We start from the raw sequence: 19,181 nt of genomic DNA, 5'->3' as shown, positions 1-19,181 counted from the left end.
ACAAATATACGCCGAATCAATTCAAATTAGGTCATCTCTTCACTCAGTCTAATGTTCCATAAAAGATGTAAGAGGCCTCATCTGTATAGCTGTCTGTTTCTGACATTACTTATCTCTAGGTGTCTGCGGCAGCCTCTCAGGCAGTACCGGGCCATTTCTAAGGTAAACCTAATGGACCGTTACATAAGCCACCTAAAGCTCGTCCTGTCGTTCGTGGCACAGAGTGTGTGAGAAGTAGTTGTGAGTGGGGAGTTTTAAAAGGATAAAAGCCTGAGGAAATTACAAGCCTTGAAAGGGTCCTAATCTGCAATTCTCCCGCCGGTGACAAAAAAAACACACACAAAAAACCGCATGCTATGAGATATCAGTAAATGAATTGCATTTAACCAACTTAGTGTCAGGAAGGTAAGATGGAAAAGGTGGCTGCTAAAAGTGCTTTGCTTTGGAGTTGACGAAGCAAAGTGGTCCTAAAAATTTTTTTATCTTAATATTCAAAAGTTTACCCAGTTTTAAAGAAAATGGGGCAAAAATGATATTTAAAAAAATAAATAAACACTTGGTATGAGACATGAAACCTATAAAAAACTTGAAGGAAGGAAGGAGGAGAGAAAGGATGACCACACAGAATAAGTCGAATCTGTAACATTGAAATACGTGACGTAATTTGATGATTTTATTGATGATAGAGTTGACAAAATCTAACGTCTACTGCTTTTTTCTTATATGTGTTTTGATGTAAAGCATTTTAAGCTGCCTTGCTGAGATGTGCTTTTCAATAAAACGTGAGTAAACTTAAAAACCTACAGATTAGATCATGTAAACACACACAAAAGGGCACTGACAACCAATGGCAGTCAAAAAACAGAGCTGMGCACACACAGAGGTTTCAAGGTACATTGGATATAAATTATTAGCTTAACAGCAGCCACCCAATTCTTCAAAGAAGAGTTAAAGTTTCACGTTAAGCCTGCTATCACTCAAAACCACTCAGCCTCTCTGCTAGTTTTTTTTTATATAACTTTCAAAGTAAGGACAACCTGAGCTGAACTTTTCTTCCCCACCTATCCGCTCCCATCTCCTCCAGCCACACTGCAGAATCCCAGTGACTACACCAGTGCTAGAATTTGAATAAGACTGGCATAGTGGCTGTGGAAAAATCTCCAGTGGGAGRCATCCAGTCAACAGTGACAGGCACCTTTCATCCAGATGTTCACCACATCAAACACAGATGTGAACATCCATGTCAGAAAAGCAGACGCAGCACAGCATAATAGCAAACGTTTGGCTGCACATGGAAGAAAGAAAACGGAGCTAGATTTGATAACCACTCGCACCATTTGCAYACTCGCACTACTACAAGCAAGGTTGCATTTCGCCCGGCCTAATAAGAGCTCTCGCTTTAAAGTAGGTCACTTACATCACGCTAATCAACGCTGAAGTACCCAAATAATTAAGGTTTTGTCATTCAGCGCCAGTATGTGAAGTGTTTTATCCGTRTCATTGCACATTGGTGCCATAAAAGCCACATCTCAGTTTTGCACTTCAGTTCCAAAAATAAACGAGTCGGCAAGCAAACAGAGAAGAGGGTCACTATTAACATAAATTGACCAACATAGACCATAAGTTTCAATTTCAGGTTAATCATGGACTAAATCACAACACTGAAGTGCTTCACGAACAAAGTTAGAGGTTATATTCATTAATTAATATCATAGTCAATTGTTTAATGCAATCATCTCCTATTGTGCTTGTTGACACAATAAAGCATAAAACTATGACATTTTGAAACATTGCTTTYCAAATGTGAGWTGACCCATTTTTCACAATGCRGAAMGTTTACAGCCCAGAAACACCTCAATACAAKCAGTTTTATTATCGGTCAACGTCGTGATGTAAAATTGCTTCCTGCAGTCCTCATGCAAAAGTAAAAGCTTAGAGCTGTAAAGAACTTGCTCAAAATAAACATGAAAATGCATCCAACTTTTGTGTGAAAACAGAACTCCAGTTATTTGAACGCTTGTTTACTCTCTGTATGTTTACTGCAAGTAAACATATGGACCATTTATTTAGAAACTGTAGATCAGAAGAGGGGGAAAAAATCATCTCTATTAATGGCAGGTTTACCCTTTAACCTAAGATAAATGCTTTAAGCCTGTTGCAATAATAAACACCCAAATTGATCTTAAACAAACAGTTCTTGTGCATACACAGATGTAGACAGTTCGCTTTTTTAAGACTGCTTAAAAGGCCTTCAGGTGACATTAAAATGAATACTTTTTTTTTCTTTAAACATACAGTGCTCTTGATACTGTAAATTACTATGAAACGGTTGTATGTTGTCTATTTACATGCATATKAACACGTTTCAATCAATGATCTTTAAGGAAATGATCTTTTCATGACAGTTAAATATCTGAAAAATAACTAAATCTTATGTCTTCATGTTCTGTAACCACTGGATTGGCGGTTTGAGTCGGTGCCTCTGTCTGTCTCAGACACTTCACCCGCCTTGCCTACTGGTGGTGATCAGAATGGGCAAATGACTGAATTTAGTGAAAAGCACTTTGGGATCACGTAGGCTAGATAAACATTACAAAAGCACTGGCCATGTACCATTTAACATCCTCAGAGGAGTTTGAGCCACTAATTTAAAATGTACTCCATCTGAACGCAGTAAAACACAATGAGTCAACGCCAGCAATCATCACCTAAATATGGGAAACTTCACACTGGACCTAAAGCTACTTTGATTCTGTGCCTCTCTCTATTTACTGAGACCTGAGTTTTCAAATGAATTGCAAAATGTGCAAAATGTACTTTGCTAAAAAAACAACAGTCCAGCAGGAGAGACATCTGTCTCTTGTTCTTGAGTTCCTCACTACAAGGGATGCAATGGTTGCAGTCAGTGGTTTTTGCTGATTCTCTGGTATTATTCCTATTGCTTGTGTGTGCGTGTGTGTGTGTGTTTTTTGCCATAATTTCTCCTTCCACTGAACTCTCCATTGCTATGGTTTGATACAGCTCTCTCTATATATATACAGAGCACATCCAGTGTTCATCTTATCCCATCATGATCACACTTAAGTTGTACAGCATGTCTGATAATTACTTTTTATTGCTTTTCCTGTGTTGGTTCAGACAAGTACAGAATTTGACCAATTAAATCAAAATCAAGTATCTTAAATAAATGCAGTGCCGTCCCAGCTGCCAAACTGAGCATCTGTTGGCTGTCTGCTGTGATGGATTTCACATTCATTAAGTTTGGAGGTTCTTACAGTGGATCAGGACCAGCAAAACTAAAATGTTACGTTTCTGTGTTAGTCTTTGTTTTCACATAGGAGCTGGTACCGTTTATATGGGTTGCATGTTGGGGGGGAAAAGAACTGCACATTGAAAAATGTAGCATGCATGTCCATTTGTCTTCGAGTGTGTTCTATAATCAAGTGATTGTGGAGATGGTGGAAAGGCGTGTTTAATTAAATTTCACACACTTTGAAGTGTCAGATTGAGAAGTGTCCCCCCCCCCGTCCCACTCTTTTACACAGAAAACCATAACACTGATGAAACGGGGGAAGCAGAAATGTGATTCGAGTGTGTAGGAACAGACCCTCCTCAGAAGCGGGTGGCTTGATTTTAATTGCCAGTTTGTTACAGCACGGGGGTAGGATGAGGTCAGCAGTTAAAAAACTAAAAAATATAAAAAAAGGTGTTCATATACAGCACAAACTGAAAAAAAAAAAAAAGCTTTCTGCTGTTGTGCAGATGGTCAGTTTTGAGCAGCGTCTTTTGCACAAGGATGAGTAATGGCAGGAGGGACAGAGAGAGGARAGGGAGATTGATGTCTGGATGGAGAGCAGAGAGAGGGGGAGAGCAGAGAGCGGTCACTGTTTCTGACACGGTGGAGCTTCTGTACGCACAAGGGTGGTCAGATGAAACCATCCACAGCCACCAGAGTCCGGCTTAGAGACTCGCACATTTAAAAACACACATGGATGAAGCTCTATAGACAGTACAAGCCAGTGATGGCCAGGGCTGTAGCATGTGTGACAGGCTGTGATATCATTCTGTCACACTGCAATGCACCAGGATGTGATAGTGAGGAGCAACAATGAGGCACTTCTACTCAAATCCTATTCCCACGGATGGGGGAGGAGGGATATAAGTTATACTCCTGCGTACTTGGGGAGAACTTGGGTCATTTTTTATTTCTGTTACTAGGAATTAGGCATGAGTGGGTCTAAGATTTCACAATAAAACCTAGTARAAACGTTCACATTTTCATATTTACCCACACACACAAAAAGTTAAAACTGCATCTTGATTGCAATAACTGGAAACTGATTTGTTAAAATATTTTTTCCACTCTCTGAACAYAGTGTACATTTACTGTTGTCATCCTTATCCTTTACCTCYGTCTGTCGGAAAAAAAAAAWAWWTATTAGACAAAGATTTGGACATGCTGGGAACCCTTTGGGAAATCTCCAAGTTATGGCAGGGATTTGCACATTGTTTTGGGATTAAAAATAGAAACTGAAGATTTATGAATTATATTGTATCTTTGTTTAAAACCCTGTACAGCAGTGACCCCGTTTTCTTTTCTTTAAAAATGTAAAATGTCAAAAAAAATTAGATTTAGTATTTTCCTAAAAATCCATTCGATATAAACCTTTTTTTTCCCCCCCTCAACCAATAGTCTTTTAACCGCACTTGTGAAACTAGCACACACAGAAATGTGAATATTGGATTTAGACAGGCTGCTTTTCGCTGTGAAGTTTTCAAAAAAAAAAAATGAAAAATTTAACTGCAGCATGCTCATTTGAGTGCTTTCCCCTAAAGGCAGGCAAGATTTTAAAGTACTGTACGTCACGTGATTTCCGTGAACCCAAAAAAATAGGCAAAGTGGATTTTTCCTTTAAATCAGGTGAAAAAGCAAACCGTTTGAAACTGCATTTTTTTTTTTTTTTTGGCTAAGCATTACAGCATTATTCTCTTCCTTCGTATCTTCTTAAATGATTGACACACGACTCCAGAGCATCTCAAAGACAGAGCTACAGCTAATAATTGTGCCACGGTGGCAATATGCAATATAAGCAACTGCTGAGATGAACGTGATCTCTCAGTTGGTTTGAGTTTTGTTTTGTTGTGTATGGCTTGGAGACAGAGAGAGGCAGGCTGCAGTTCTTATTACCCATACAACTACGCACACTGGAGACTCCCAAGGCCCGACAGTGCAGGTATTGAACTGTAAGTAAATCATCTGGATTCCCCTGCGAATGTGTTGGTGTGAGATAGTGTCTCTGTGTTTGTCTCTTCCTTCATGTGTGCCTTCTGCGCCTCTGTGGCGTCTCCGGAGTAGCCCATGTTTGCGCGGGGATGTGTGTTCGCGGGAGCTGCTGGAGAGACAGAGAGGGAGGAAAGAAAAAAAAAAAAAAAAGTGAATGTGTGTGTGCGCCTCATACATGTTTGATTGGAGGATTTGGTCTCTTCATAAACAAGGCTCCTTCAGTCTGAGCAGGGCAACCGTTTGAGGATGCATAGGTAAGGCAGCTTAATCGCCTGTTCAGCATTCAGAGTGCAAACTCTCTGGCCGCTGCCTCTCCACGCCTTCCCCCCCCTTTTTTTTTTCTATTCACTTCAGTTAAATTCTGTCTTATTCAAATCAATTCATTTCAGCTGAATCGTTTTATTCGTCTCTTCTTCCCCCACTCTCCTCCTCTCCTTTCTTGTTTTTTTTATTGTTCCATTGTCATCTTTCATCCTCTTCTTTCCACTCATCTCTGTTCCGCTGTCCACTCTCTAACTCACATCCATTGAATCCTTCTCAGTCCGATTCTTCTCCTTCTCTGCTCCCGTTTCCTCTCCCACCTCCTCCTCTCTTCTTTCCCGCTCCGCTCTAATGTAATAGTCGTCCTTCTTATCTCCCTCTCTGTAGTGATCCCTTTCGTCTGCTGCCACACATGTAATATTCATGGAAGGCCATTAAAGAAACACACAGATACACATTTGCAAGTATGCAAAGACAGACCTCGCTCAGACAAGCATGAAATAAAGCAATTCAGAATACAAAACAATAATCCACAGGAAAAAAAAAAGCATCATTAATTTGCATGTCTTTTCTTGCTGCTTGCCAAGTGACTCCCTGCAGCCTCAACTGTCCTGATCACCAACCACATTTTTGTTTTTCTTAGCTGAGGCTACCAAAAGTCAAGGACGCAAAGACACACGGCATTAGTCAACTTTGCACTCTTGTCCTTTTGGAGAAAAAGGGCTATAAATACAAAGAAGAGTAAAAGAAAAACAAAAAAATAAAGAACGGAATATTCTCTATCCTTCTACTAATGTTGGCTGCATCAATGTTAGTATATTGCTCATATTGCACAGACCTGTTTTAAAGTTTGCTCTAAATATACACAAGTGGATACAAGTAAGGGTGTAAACTGGTCTTGCAATATTAAAATGTGACAATATTTCTGATTGAGCTGATGTCTTCCTCATTTAGTGGTTTTGCGGGACCACCTGTAGTGAGTTAGGAATTGAATAAAGACCCCGCTAACAGTATTTGTACTAAATGGGACAATCTATTAAATAGAGAAACAGGGACAGATTGGACATGAATGATTTTCAGAGATGCCAAAAGAAACTAACAGCTGACCAGAATTGATAGCCTTTTTCTTCGCCTGGGCCTGATTGGTGGATCTGCCAGACAAAACCTTAAAATCCAAACTTTTTTTTTTCTTTTAGTACCAATCGGTAACATGTTGTCATGACAACAGCAGTATTGAGCTTGAAAGTTGTTACTGAGGGAGGAACACTCAGCACTCATTTAGACTTTTGATGCAACTTCACTCCATACAGCCAAGRTGATACCTTAACAGAAATGCTTGTTAATAGATAATCAATAAATACCAAGCATTATATTGGAAAGTCACGTTGTCAAATTTACAGGTAATTTAGCAAACTGGCATACAAACTAATATATTCACTTTGCATATGATGTATTCAAATTAACAGTTTCTTTATGCTGAATATACCGGTACGCCTAAAAAAAAAATTGTATTGCATAAGTGCAATATTTCTTACCTGTCATGTCAGAAAGTGAAACTCTATTATATAAAATTACCACTTGATGTATAATATATTCTAAGCCTTTGCTTCTTGAAGTTTTGAAGATTATGAATTGCATGTAATTAAAATCCAAACTGAGCATCTCATAAAGTTAGAATAATGTGAATAAGGTCATTATTGGAATATTAACTCAAACCACCTGCAAAGGTTTCCCGAGCCTTTAAATGGTCTCTCACTCTGGGTCAGAAGACTGCTGACTGGACAGATGTTTAGAAGACAGCCATCAACACTGCTCACAAGGAAGGCAATCCACAAAAGGCCATTGCTGAAGAAGCTGCATGTTCACTGTTTTGCATCCAAGCATATCAACAGAAARCTGAAGAAGTAGTGAAGTAGGAAAAGGAACTGGTATATCAGCAACAGGGGGAACAGCTGCCTTGAGAGGATCGTCAAGCAAAATCTTTTCTGGASCTTCATAAGCAGCAGACTGAGGCCTGGAGTCGGTGCRTCAAGAGCCACCACACACAGACGAATACTAGACATGGGCCGCAAATGTTGCATTTGCATAAGAGCAAGAAGCTTAATGTCAGACAATGATGCCATTGCTGTAACCACAACAGCTATGTGAGGATGTGGTAAAGGCAAAAAAAAAAAAAGCATTTAGTAAGAGAGAGAAGACATCAGAAAGAAGTAATTAGGGAAAAACGGTTTAAGGAACATGAAGAAATGGAAGTAAGGAAGAAGGCAAATCCCAGTGGAAGAGATGGACAGTAAGAAGAAGAGGAAGACATGAAGAGTGAACGAAGGCCGATTAGGGAAATGAATCTCCAGACATGGACACACCAAAGTGAATTGAGAGAGGGAAAATGTGGTATGAAGAGTTCAAAGTAAGCTGGTTTAGTACAACTTGAAAGTTTATTGCTATCACTTGCTGATACTTTACACTTCCTAAAATAATTGCTTAAGTCTGGAAACTAGAAGAGAGGACACTGAGGCAACTGTATCACTTTATTTTGAGATAAAACTCAAAGCGAATAAGTACACAGTCTCCACAACAGAACTAAGAGAGAAGAGAAACAGGACTGCTCACTGTGTGATATCTAAAAGGGCGTAAAATGTCTGAGATCTATGTGATGTTTTTTTTTTTTTGCCATAAAAATAAACTTTTTAATGAGCRACAAAGTCCAAAGTAGTGGGCAGAAGACAAGCAATAGCATGGTGTCTAGGTTTTAYCAACCTTGGAGAAGTCCGGCATTTGACAACTAACAATTTACAGTAACTTCTTATAATCTATTCACTCACTGAGATGTAAAGTGGCTGCTGAGAATATGGCACTGTCAATTATATTTTAAGGAAATAGCAGATACTTGAATCCTATATAAGCCTACCTAAGGGAGGTCATTCCGTTTTYCYTTYYTTTTTTTTCTTTGTTTGAATGAGTACCCTGTACTTTATCAAGTCAAAAGAACCCCAAAGCGCTTCATAGTACATTCAGTGATTCAGCCATTCATGCACACACTCGCGCTCTGATAGTGTCCAGTTACCACATTGTATCCACTGCTGCCCTGGGGAAGTCTGACAGAAGCAGGCACCAGCGCCTCCGGGCCCTCTGACCACCTGCAGGCAAGACGGGTAAAATGTCTTGCCCAAAGACACAATGACTAAGACAGATGAGGGAGGGGCTTAAACCAGCAACTCGCCAGTTCCAGGAAAACCTCCTACCTCTTGAGCCACCCTGGAAATATGGTGTATTAAATCTATAGAATACCAATACCAATATAACAGAGGTCGTCAAATCCAATGCCTTGACTGATGGTGTCTGGCAACTTTTAAATGTCTCCTTGGTTCAACACACCTGAATCAAATGGCTGATTCAGTATGCAGTCAAGTTCTCCAGAGTCCTGGTAATGACCTATATATTGGACTCATCCGTGTTGAAGCAGAGACCCATCTAAAGGTTGCAGGATACTTTCCCTTGAGGCCTGGACTTGAAGACACTTAATATGTAAAATATATTCATATAATAATAGAAATGTTATTTATATTCATTGCTTATGAAATACATAATCAAAAAAGTACTTGATTCTTTTTTTGGTATCGAACGGTTGCAATGGTTAAGTCGATACAAAATGTGTTGTTCAAAGACAACTTGTCCACAAACTTAGGTTTGGAAGGGGAGTTGGCATCGTGGAGTTTGTAACCATGACAACTAAGAGAATTGCTTAAAGGTACAAAATGAAAGTAGAATTGGACAAAAAAAAAAAAAAAAAGAAAAGCAACGGGTAAAGTTGTCATTGTGGATGTCAAACTTTGAGTACAAAGCATTTAGTTTTGTACTCCAAAGTAGGTTGATAAATGCCAACACCTGGAGGTGGCACAATTTAGTTTATTCTATAGGTACTGGATGACTTATTTATGTGAACATACAAAAAGTAGGTTGGGAGGAACTGGCAACAGTCACAGCTGGCTTGGAGTTTCAACTGTGGGTATGAAATAGGCTGTGTATGGGCCGGAATGCAGACTGTCGATTGGGAAAGAAATGGCAGTGAATTAGTTTACRATGAGGGGACATGCAGAAAGAGATGATTGTACTCAGTCAAAGCATGCATGCTGAAGACATGACAAAAAGAGCTTCCGCCCTGATACAGATTCAAGATTGTGTCGACCTTACAGACAATGAACATATGCTCATTGTCTCATGTCTCTCATCTCATAGCAATTATCAACAATTCATATCATAAGAAAACCTTTTTTTTTTTTTTTTTTTCCTGTTAACAGGACCTAGAAACAAAAGACAAAAGACACAAAAGACAGTGACATGAAAAGGCACCTAGCCTTTCTAGTTGGCAGTTAACAAGAAGGTGAAGTGTGAATGATGTGAAGGGCCAACGTTTCTCCAGAGAGCAGCGGGACAGACAAGAGGTCTCATCCCAGAGGCTGGTTTTATGCCAACTTGATGTTGTTTGAGCTCRGAAAGCTGAAGCTAAAATTCTCTGACAGGAAGACAATAGGGGAGTTTAAATACAGGGAATGCACCGCATCAGGATGCCCCATCGTCTGAGCCTGTGGGAGTCCCCATCTTGCCTTTCACAGGTCTGCTAACTCATAATGCCATTGTTAGCATATGCCTGTGTGCTAAGTGAGTTGTCTTTTGTCTTATCAAATATTCACGATTACAAACAGGCTGAAACCCTTGCCCTGGTTGGGATTCATGTTTAATTGATGTCTCTCTCTCTCTCTTCTTCTTCTCTCTCTCTGTCTCATCCTGTTCTTCTCTTTTAAGTTTTGCTGCACTTCACCAGCTGATTAAATACTTTTTTAGTATTATTATTATTATTATTTTAATAGTCCATTTTGATGTAAGAGAAAACAAGTCGTTGCATAAATGCATTTACATATGTTTCACTGGTATGGGCAATGCAGTAATTTTGACCTAATTTAGGCTGTGCTGATTTGCCSTCTAAGCAGTTTGTGTCGTTATAAGAAAAAACAAAACAAAACTAACTAATTTAGGTTAATACTGCCATTTTCTACCATMCAAATTCCTACATATTGGTATAACAGCGTTTWCAGTATAAAATTGAACGTTWMGAGTAAACACAAATTAACAACACATCAATACAAAGCATATCACAAAGAAAAACACCATATCCTCACCATACCGTTTTTAGACTATCATATGGACATGCTCCAGCATGAGATTCTTACAGTGTAAGTGCGAGTAAAGACACCACAGTTGTGTKGTATTTAGTTCAAACTTTAAAATATAACATCATTTCTGTCATCTAGAAATGAATGGAATCCTACAAACATGTTAYTGTCTACAATATAATTGATCCATGATCTTAAATCATRACAATCAGAGTGGCTTGGGATGCCATTAATTTATGACAGTATGATAACCATTGGTGAAAATATCACAGTTTTGTGGAGTTACAGAATGACAATTTTGTAAGTAAAATATCTACAAAGATGAAAATGTTTCATGTAAGCAAGGGAAAAGTGATCAATCCCTCCCTTGGCTGGCAGTATGCACCAACAGAGAGGGGAGGAATATAAGTATTTTACTCTATATACATATGAGTTCTGCTGTTTACGGGGAGGCGGATGCCTCTTTAAGTCAGTGAGAGCGGATTTTTGTACTGYGGATGAATTATGTGGGAGCCTTAATCTGGGAAGTCTCTGGGAAGCCAAACGAAATTGTCTTTGACGTCCCAGTTAGAGCCAGTGTTATCTTCTTAACAGTAAGAAAGAGACTGGGCAAAGATGGCCTTCGTAAGAGACGTCCCATGCTAAAATGAATCTTTAATTGGATCGGGCGTAAAACTAACTGCATTTCTGAACATCAAAATGGGACAAAATTCTTTCACAGCAATGCAAAGACTTACTTCCATTATCCCAAATGTTTGTTGGCAGTCGTTGAGGATGGAACCAGTTATTAGATTTTGAGGGTAATTTTGTCTTTCAAACAAGACCAGCTTTTTCCTAATAAGCAAAAGTACCATTTGAAAATTAATTTTTTTTGTTTTTTGCATTCACTCAACTCCTCTTTGTTTGATAATTCATTTTGTTTGGTTATGTGCAACAGAATACATTTTACCGGAGAAAATCCTTATTCACAGCCAAGTACATCCTGCTTTTTGTAACGGTTGTTCATTAAGAACTTAGCATTAAATGTTTCTGAATAATAACAAAAGGAGAAATGTTGAAATCAAAAAGACCCATTGTTGCCCACCCTTACCTGAGAAATGTTCTCGTAGTGCACCCTGTTCACTTTTAACTCATTTGACGAATGGCAACAATGTTTTAAATGATCGGAATAAATGTAAAAACTTTTAGAAAAATTAGTCCACAGCAAGTTGTGGACTAAACTATATACCTTTTCCAAAGACGAGTTGCATCCAAAGGATGAAGATTGTTTTTTTTTTCAGTTGGAATAAATATCCATTTCTGCCAGTGCACAGCTGGGTGTCACACGGTGCAGGGACATGGTTTGTTCTGGCTGAAAACATATTATGGAGTCTGCAACATGTCGGAACTGAATACTATGTGTTTGAGATTGCTAAAAAAAATATTTGTGCCTCCTGCTGCTTTTAATGTTATGATGCATTCTGTGCACAAACTGTTGTGCTGTTATTTATTATTTTGTTGATTTACTGTTAGTAATAGAAGAACAGGTTGATACGGTCGTTTCCGTAGGCTATGCTACGTCTCAGGAGAAMWTTTTTTTTATATATATATATTTTTTGGTTCATTAAGAATTCATGGTTAGATAACCACAGATCATAGGTTTGTTTCTTTACATTCTCTTCCAGTCTGCCTCCCACTTGGATAAAAGCCCCTGGAGAAGACATATGAAGGCCAATCAACCAGTTGCAAACACATAATACTCTCACACACACATTCGAGGTTGGTGCCGAGGTCACTGAAGTCCTTTCATGTGTCTTGTTTTAAAAGAACAAAGTCCAAAATTCGCACAGCGTCTCTGAACTGTTTCATCATTGTGTTTATGCCACTGTCTCATGATAAGGTGAAACAAAGAACACATTGCATTAAGATTGAAGCACAGGTGGCTACGATGTCAATWCTCAGTATGAATGTGCCTATTGTTAGACTGACAATAAATGTAAAACACGAACGACAAAGAAAATGTGTCAGATAAGCCAATTAAATAGGCACAAAGTATAATTTACTGACTAGTAGAAGTCATGAGCTCCTGCTTCTCCTGCAGCTCAGCASAGGATAAACCTCTACTGTCTGTACATCTGATTTATTATTTTTTCTTTGCATAAAAGCAAAAAAAAAAACACAAATCATATCATATATCATGACATTTGATGTTTTACTATAACATTTTTGCTTGACAGTGCTGGTCCCACATTAAAAAGAAAAGACTGAAATCTGAAATCACAGATTTCAGCTTGGAATTTTTTGTCTGCCTGTTTTATATTAGAAGTTACTGAAGAGAAAAGAAAAAAAACATTTAAAGAACCTTTCTTTGTCACTTGGCAAACTACCATGTTATGGGATCCTGATTAAACACATTTAGATTTGTGACAGTAGTATGAGAAAGTGTTAAAAAAATCCAAACAGCATTTACTTTTTATGAAACTTTATATGTTTCACTTTCCTTATTTACTGCTTTATTCTCCAGCTCACATACCTCCTCACACAGTGATACCCTCACGCACATATTGCCTTTGTGGTACACAGCCTGTAATCAGATTTACGCATTAACAGGATTAGACCAGAGCAGAGGTTTACCCTGTGGAGAGATAGGGAATAAAAACTGTCTATTATTTCACAGAGAAGAATATGGCAAACACAGATGTGAGATAGCAGAAGTGACACACTCTCTATCATATCAGATCACAACAAATGATATCAAGCAATCATAGATCAAAATAATGCAACTTCGCTTCCTGTCTGCCATGGAAGAGGAAGAGCTCAACTCACTGGCAATATTCTCAAACAGCTTCACAACATGTTTGCTCTGCAGCTGTTTCCCTATCTCATCAGACACAGGTCCCGCTGCCTGCGGGGCTGAAACAAAGGATCTCTGGACATTCATTCAGGCTTTGCGTTGGACAGACAACCGCCAGATGAAGGACCCCAAAGGAAAAAAGTAATGTACGAGAAAGAAAAGGGGGAGGCTGTAAAAATGTTCCTGGAGGGTGAAAGGAGGTTATAAAGTAGTGTGGAGCGGTGCAGAGTCAGATGCTAGCACATCAAAAGCAGCCACGGGGGGTGAAACAAGCAAGAAATGACTTTGGTAAAACAAAAGGACACTTATCCAGACCTCCATGCAATGTCAGAAATTGACACATGAGCGGCTCCGTCTCTTTTCTCTGCTCTTCATTTTACACAGAGATAGGAACCTCCATAAATAGAAATGCCCAGTGGTCTACAACAAATCCCCTGACTACCTTCGCCAGGCTTCAGAAGAAAATCAACTTACCCTGTCCGAATCAACAACGAGAACAAAACAGCGTCCAGATCTGCACAGACAGATCTTCAAGAACACTATTTTTAAGTTCCTCTGTAGAAAACAACGAAGAAAGCACCCATCCGTCCAAAGACAGAGAACAACACAATGTCCAATTTCTTCCTCTCATCCGAGACGGTAACGAGCAAGTCTCAAAGCATTAAGACTGTGAGGTGGAAGTGCAGCCGCTGAGGAATAAGAAATAGTTAAAGAAAGAGTAAGTGTACAATATTTAATCATTAGGGAGAGGCCCACGGTGGCGGCGGCGCCGGTACATTTGGCAGCTCAGGTCGTTCATTTAGAGTGACGTTCATTAGACTGCCCTATAATCTACCAGCTACAGGGGGGGATAGGATGAAGAGTAAGGCAGGGAACATGCTTTATGAATCACAAGCTTGGACACTATCATAAGTCGGCCTCCTCCGCTGCTGGCCGGCAGACCAGGAATCTTATCAGGGCCTGTAAAGCTGCTAAATAATGAGGTTGCCAAATCTACAACACGGCTGTTGGCTTCATCACAGAAAAACAACTGATAGAGCAGAAAGAAACTTACAAATACACATGATGCAAGACGGACGAAGTTAAAGCACCAGAGCTTTAATGTGCAAGTATGAGTTTTGTTAAAGTTCTGGGAGTATAAACCATTGACGCCCGATTTCAAAGTGTGAAATTGCAAATTCAAATTTATTTTAAGCTGTGTTATATAAAGCACGTTTAAAACCAAAGGTAACATAATTAGTCGATTGTGCTATAAAATACATAATGCCATCCCAATAATAAGAGTAACTTCAGTAAAACTGAAATATTTCAAAGACACAAAATGTTCTTCTCTGCATATTTTCTCTAAAGAAATAGACATGGTCTAGTTGGACAGTCAATTTATTTCTTATGTTGTTTGTTAAATGTCTTACTACAGCTTGTGTATTGGGAATGGGCCAATCAGCCTTTTGATTATATGCAGTGTTTTTTTTTTCTCCCTCTCCTCTGCTCAGTGTTGTTTCCAGCACCTTAATTTTCTCCTTTGAACGTTATATTATCAAAGAAAGAACCAAAAGTAGAAGCAGAGCAATGCGGCTCCTACTATCTTGGCGCAGTGACACACTTTTCTATTATAATTTTTGTCTTTAATTAGGGTTAATTAGGCTCTCAGTGGGTTTGTCCATTCTTCTTTTCTTCATGTGAGGTGATTGAGGACCCGCTCACAGGAAAACGGCACACTGCTGGGAGAAATGGCAAAAAAAAAAGAGGAGCGAAGGTGAATAATTGTGTTCTTGGCTACAGCGAGTGCTAAATTTAACAGTTTTCTCCCCCCCTGTTTCGTTGACATATAGACACACACTCTCTCAAAACTACACATTAAAGGAAAACAGTTATACACAAATTACCACAGAGCTTTTCTGTCAATAAGAAACCACTCAAGGGAGACACAGATGGCTTTAACACCCAATGCTTTTTCAGTTAATTGGGGCATCATTAGAGTGTGTCGAGCTGTTACTGTGACATTTGTAAATACCTGTAAATTTTTAAAGGGGGGCTATTATATATTTTCGGGGCACATAATGCCGTTCTGGGCCACGACGACGTAACAATGTTGCCTCCATTTGTTATAGAAATGCTGTATATGTTAAAAATAATTTAAAACATATTTGACTTCGCAGTTGCATGCCTTGAAATTGACCTCTGTCTTGTTAAAAAGCTCCCACGCAGTCATGGCTGCACAACTTTGAAACGTAAATCCACCTTATAAAAGCATGGATTGCACCAGAAAAACAAGGCTGTTTTGTGTTGTCACAGAAAGTAAAACAGCTTCAACTTCTTATCTATATAGCTGCCATAGCTTTTGTGAAAGACTTGAAGCCGAAAAAGCAAAGTAACTTTTTCTATCCCCTTAAATCCTCATAAAAAAAGTCAGATTCCTGCTGTGTCATATTTCACCAAGCCTTAAAAGGCTTGCTTCAACTAATTTAGTTTATAGGTAAATGGTAATATTGCTAAATATTCTATGTGTCATGTCATACTATTTTAATGTTGGGGTTTAATCAACAACCACAATGAAAAAGACCAAGCAAATCATTTTCCCTACAAAGAAGAAATATTTTCCTCACATCTAATTGCAGGAAATTAATTAGTGGAAAACTAGAGGCAGACAAAAGCTGCTCATTAACAGCATCATTAATAAAAGATGACACTTTTTGCTTTCAATTAAAACACTCAAAAGGGAAATGAATGAAAGGGGTCGCAAAAAAAACAGGAAACCACAAAGTGAAGACTACATATTTTTGAGGTGAAGTATGAACAGTAGCTGAGAAAAAAAGTAAATAAAAGAATAATTGTAAATAATTAATAGCACAAGAAGAACAGTGATTAAAGGTCATTAGAGTCAATTAAGTAGATTGTAAATCCAAAAGATAGATTTAAAAATTGTCTTTAATTTCCAGGTGCAAAGATTTTCTTTATTTATAAGTTCTGCAAATGACAAGTTAATCAAGAAAAAATGTAAACACATCCAAGGTAAAATAGTTTCCTTTCTCCTGTCGGACCGTCTTACCTTCTCTTAAAAATATCAACTTGACGTGCATTTCCTTTTTTTTTTTTTTTTTTTAAAATAATCCTATTGAAAACATAGCTGGACAAATTACTAAAACTTTTACAGGATTTCACAAAACAAGAAAACTGCTATTTCTGCATAGTGTGCATTCAGGTTGACAACTTTGAACGGGGCAGGAACAACTGACACTAGACATAGAAGTTAAAGGTAATCAATTGGATTTAGTAATATATGGAACAGACAAGCGCCTGATAGATTCAAATGTAGAATCTAGTCACATATGGCTCAGATGTTTTTAAGGCAGCAGTACAAAAAACAAGTGCAGAGCAGTGAAGGAATAATTTGACACGCCCCAAGTATCCTTAGGGCACGATGAACTAACAAGATCATAGATACTTATCCAGATATTAAAATGTTTTGTTTGAATAAAAACAGGATTTATCCCGACTACAAAAAGTCAGAGAAAAGTTGGAAAGCCAAAATAATAAAAAACACTGCAATTTAGATAATAAATGTTCTGCATTTTTCTAATCAGACCAATTATTCTATTTAAGAAGACTACAAAGAGAGATGTGGTTTTGCAGAGAAGACTGATTGTAAATTGATTTTCACTATCCACAGACAAAACAAAGAACTTCTAATAGTACATAAAATCAGCACAATGTTGGTTATAATATTTTAGTTGTTTTGCCGGACATAAATGTGCTTTTTGTCTTCCATTTTTATTGTTTGCAGTTTCCAGAATCGAACACACATTCTCCAGACACAAAAATGCCTAGCAAAAATGAACGTGATTTTGTTGAACCCAAAAATCCTTCATAGAAAAAGACAAAAAGGAAATTTATTTCCTCTGATGTTTTTGTTTGGATACATATTATCAAAGGACATTTCTTTGGGGCTTCACCATATTTGCTGTAGTATGTTAGAGAAAGATGACATTCTGGATATTGTCAAGTGTAATAAAATATTTTAATCTTATAGCTGATGTTCTGCATACATATAGCCCATTTAGTGAAAAAAGCTATGACTGTTAATTATGGAAACAAAGAAAATAGCTGTTTGATTACATCACAGAAAAAAATTTACCAAATACATTAGACTTTTTGCAGAGATGTGAATGTTTGTATGCTTTTTTCTGAATAATTATGTCGAGGAATGTTGTAAGACAAAATAACAAAAATATTCTGAATAACAAGGAAACGAGTAGATTCATGTTCAAGAAATTACAAAGTAATAGTTACAAAATAATAAGAAAACAACGGCTAAAAGCAGAAGTGCAAGATGTTGTCATTAATTTTCCTCAAGTTTTATTTGTTAACAATGAGTACATTGGGACTAAATACAATTCTTAACAGACTTTAAGAGTACTTAAGGCAACACGGAAATTGAGTGAAAGCAAAGGCATCTGAAGTGGCTATACAATAATTATAGAAGAAAAAGATTGAACTTCTGTTATTTGTTACCTTTTAACATACCAAGACACTAGGAAAGTCCCCCGTTTCTGTCAAGTTTATACTCCGCGTGAATTTGTGGTGTTACCGCTACACTCAAGCAAAATTTGACAAAACGTTTTACATCTTGTTAGACCTTAGAAAGGGATATGGAGGGTTTTTGAGGATGCATGCGTCCTCACCACACAAAGAAGAATCAGACACGAGTCCTCTGCCTTCAGCTGCTAGTAGTGGCAAAAGCAGTGTGAGTCCATGTTCAGCAAGATAGTTGCAAACTTCACAGTAGTTTGGTTTGTCTTGTTACAAAGATATTGGACAGCACAAAAAACAAACAGGACAGACATAAGAAAAAAAAGAGAACAAGACTATGACCATTCTTGCCAACTTCTCAGAAAGCAACTTAGCTACCGGCTTTTCTAAAAGTTGCAAAAAGTTGCTAGAATGCATCATCACTTTTTTGAATATTTGATTTTGTGTGATCCAGGCAGTAGAAGAAACGAGTAACTCGGGACGGCCGCGTCAAAGTCTGCAGCCTCTGTGTACGGGGCGCCCCCTCTAACCACTGCGTTACACAACACCCCTCAAAATGTCAATTTAATAAAACAAATATTTGGCCTGAACCTACACTACATAAATCAGTTTTGTATAATATCAAATTTAACCAAAAGAAAGCTTTTGGAGGAACACACAGTGGAGAAGATGAACCACTGACTGAGGCTGTGCCAATCAGATGCAAGTGTTTAATATAGTTCCAAAAGGTTTGAGTGGAAAAAAAAAAAAGGCAAAGGAAAAAATATATATTTACGTTATATTTACATCCATTTTTATTCCAGATCGAGATCACCAGCATCTCGAGTTTGTGCATGCATGATTCAAGTGCAATGTGGGTCTCCCTCTCCACACCTCTCTGCCTTGACTGCAGGTTGGGTTTGCTGGACGATGAGCCTGCTGTCAGACTGACCGCCTGTAAGCGCCTCAGAGGTGGGAGGGGCTCATGGCGGCACTCGCTGCTCAGTGCAACTGTAGTACGATTCGAGCTTTCATGTGTTTTCACCAAAGTCTCAAATAAAAAAAAAGTCACTAGATTTAGATGATATTTTAAAAAGAATAGTTACTGAGGTCCAATAAGGTG

General features: G+C 38.2%; 1 protein-coding gene across 1 annotated transcript in view; it reads right to left on the bottom strand.

Annotated features, from left to right (window-relative positions):
- sdk2b (sidekick cell adhesion molecule 2b) overlaps positions 1 to 19,181 on the bottom strand; it is a 312,139-nt gene that overhangs the window by 224,016 nt on the left and 68,942 nt on the right. The window lies entirely within an intron of this gene.

This window comes from Poecilia reticulata, linkage group LG19 (assembly GCF_000633615.1).
Source record: "Poecilia reticulata strain Guanapo linkage group LG19, Guppy_female_1.0+MT, whole genome shotgun sequence".
Taxonomy (NCBI): domain Eukaryota; kingdom Metazoa; phylum Chordata; class Actinopteri; order Cyprinodontiformes; family Poeciliidae; genus Poecilia; species Poecilia reticulata.
Note: the sequence above shows the minus strand (reverse complement) of the source record. Positions and strands in the feature narration are given on the sequence as shown.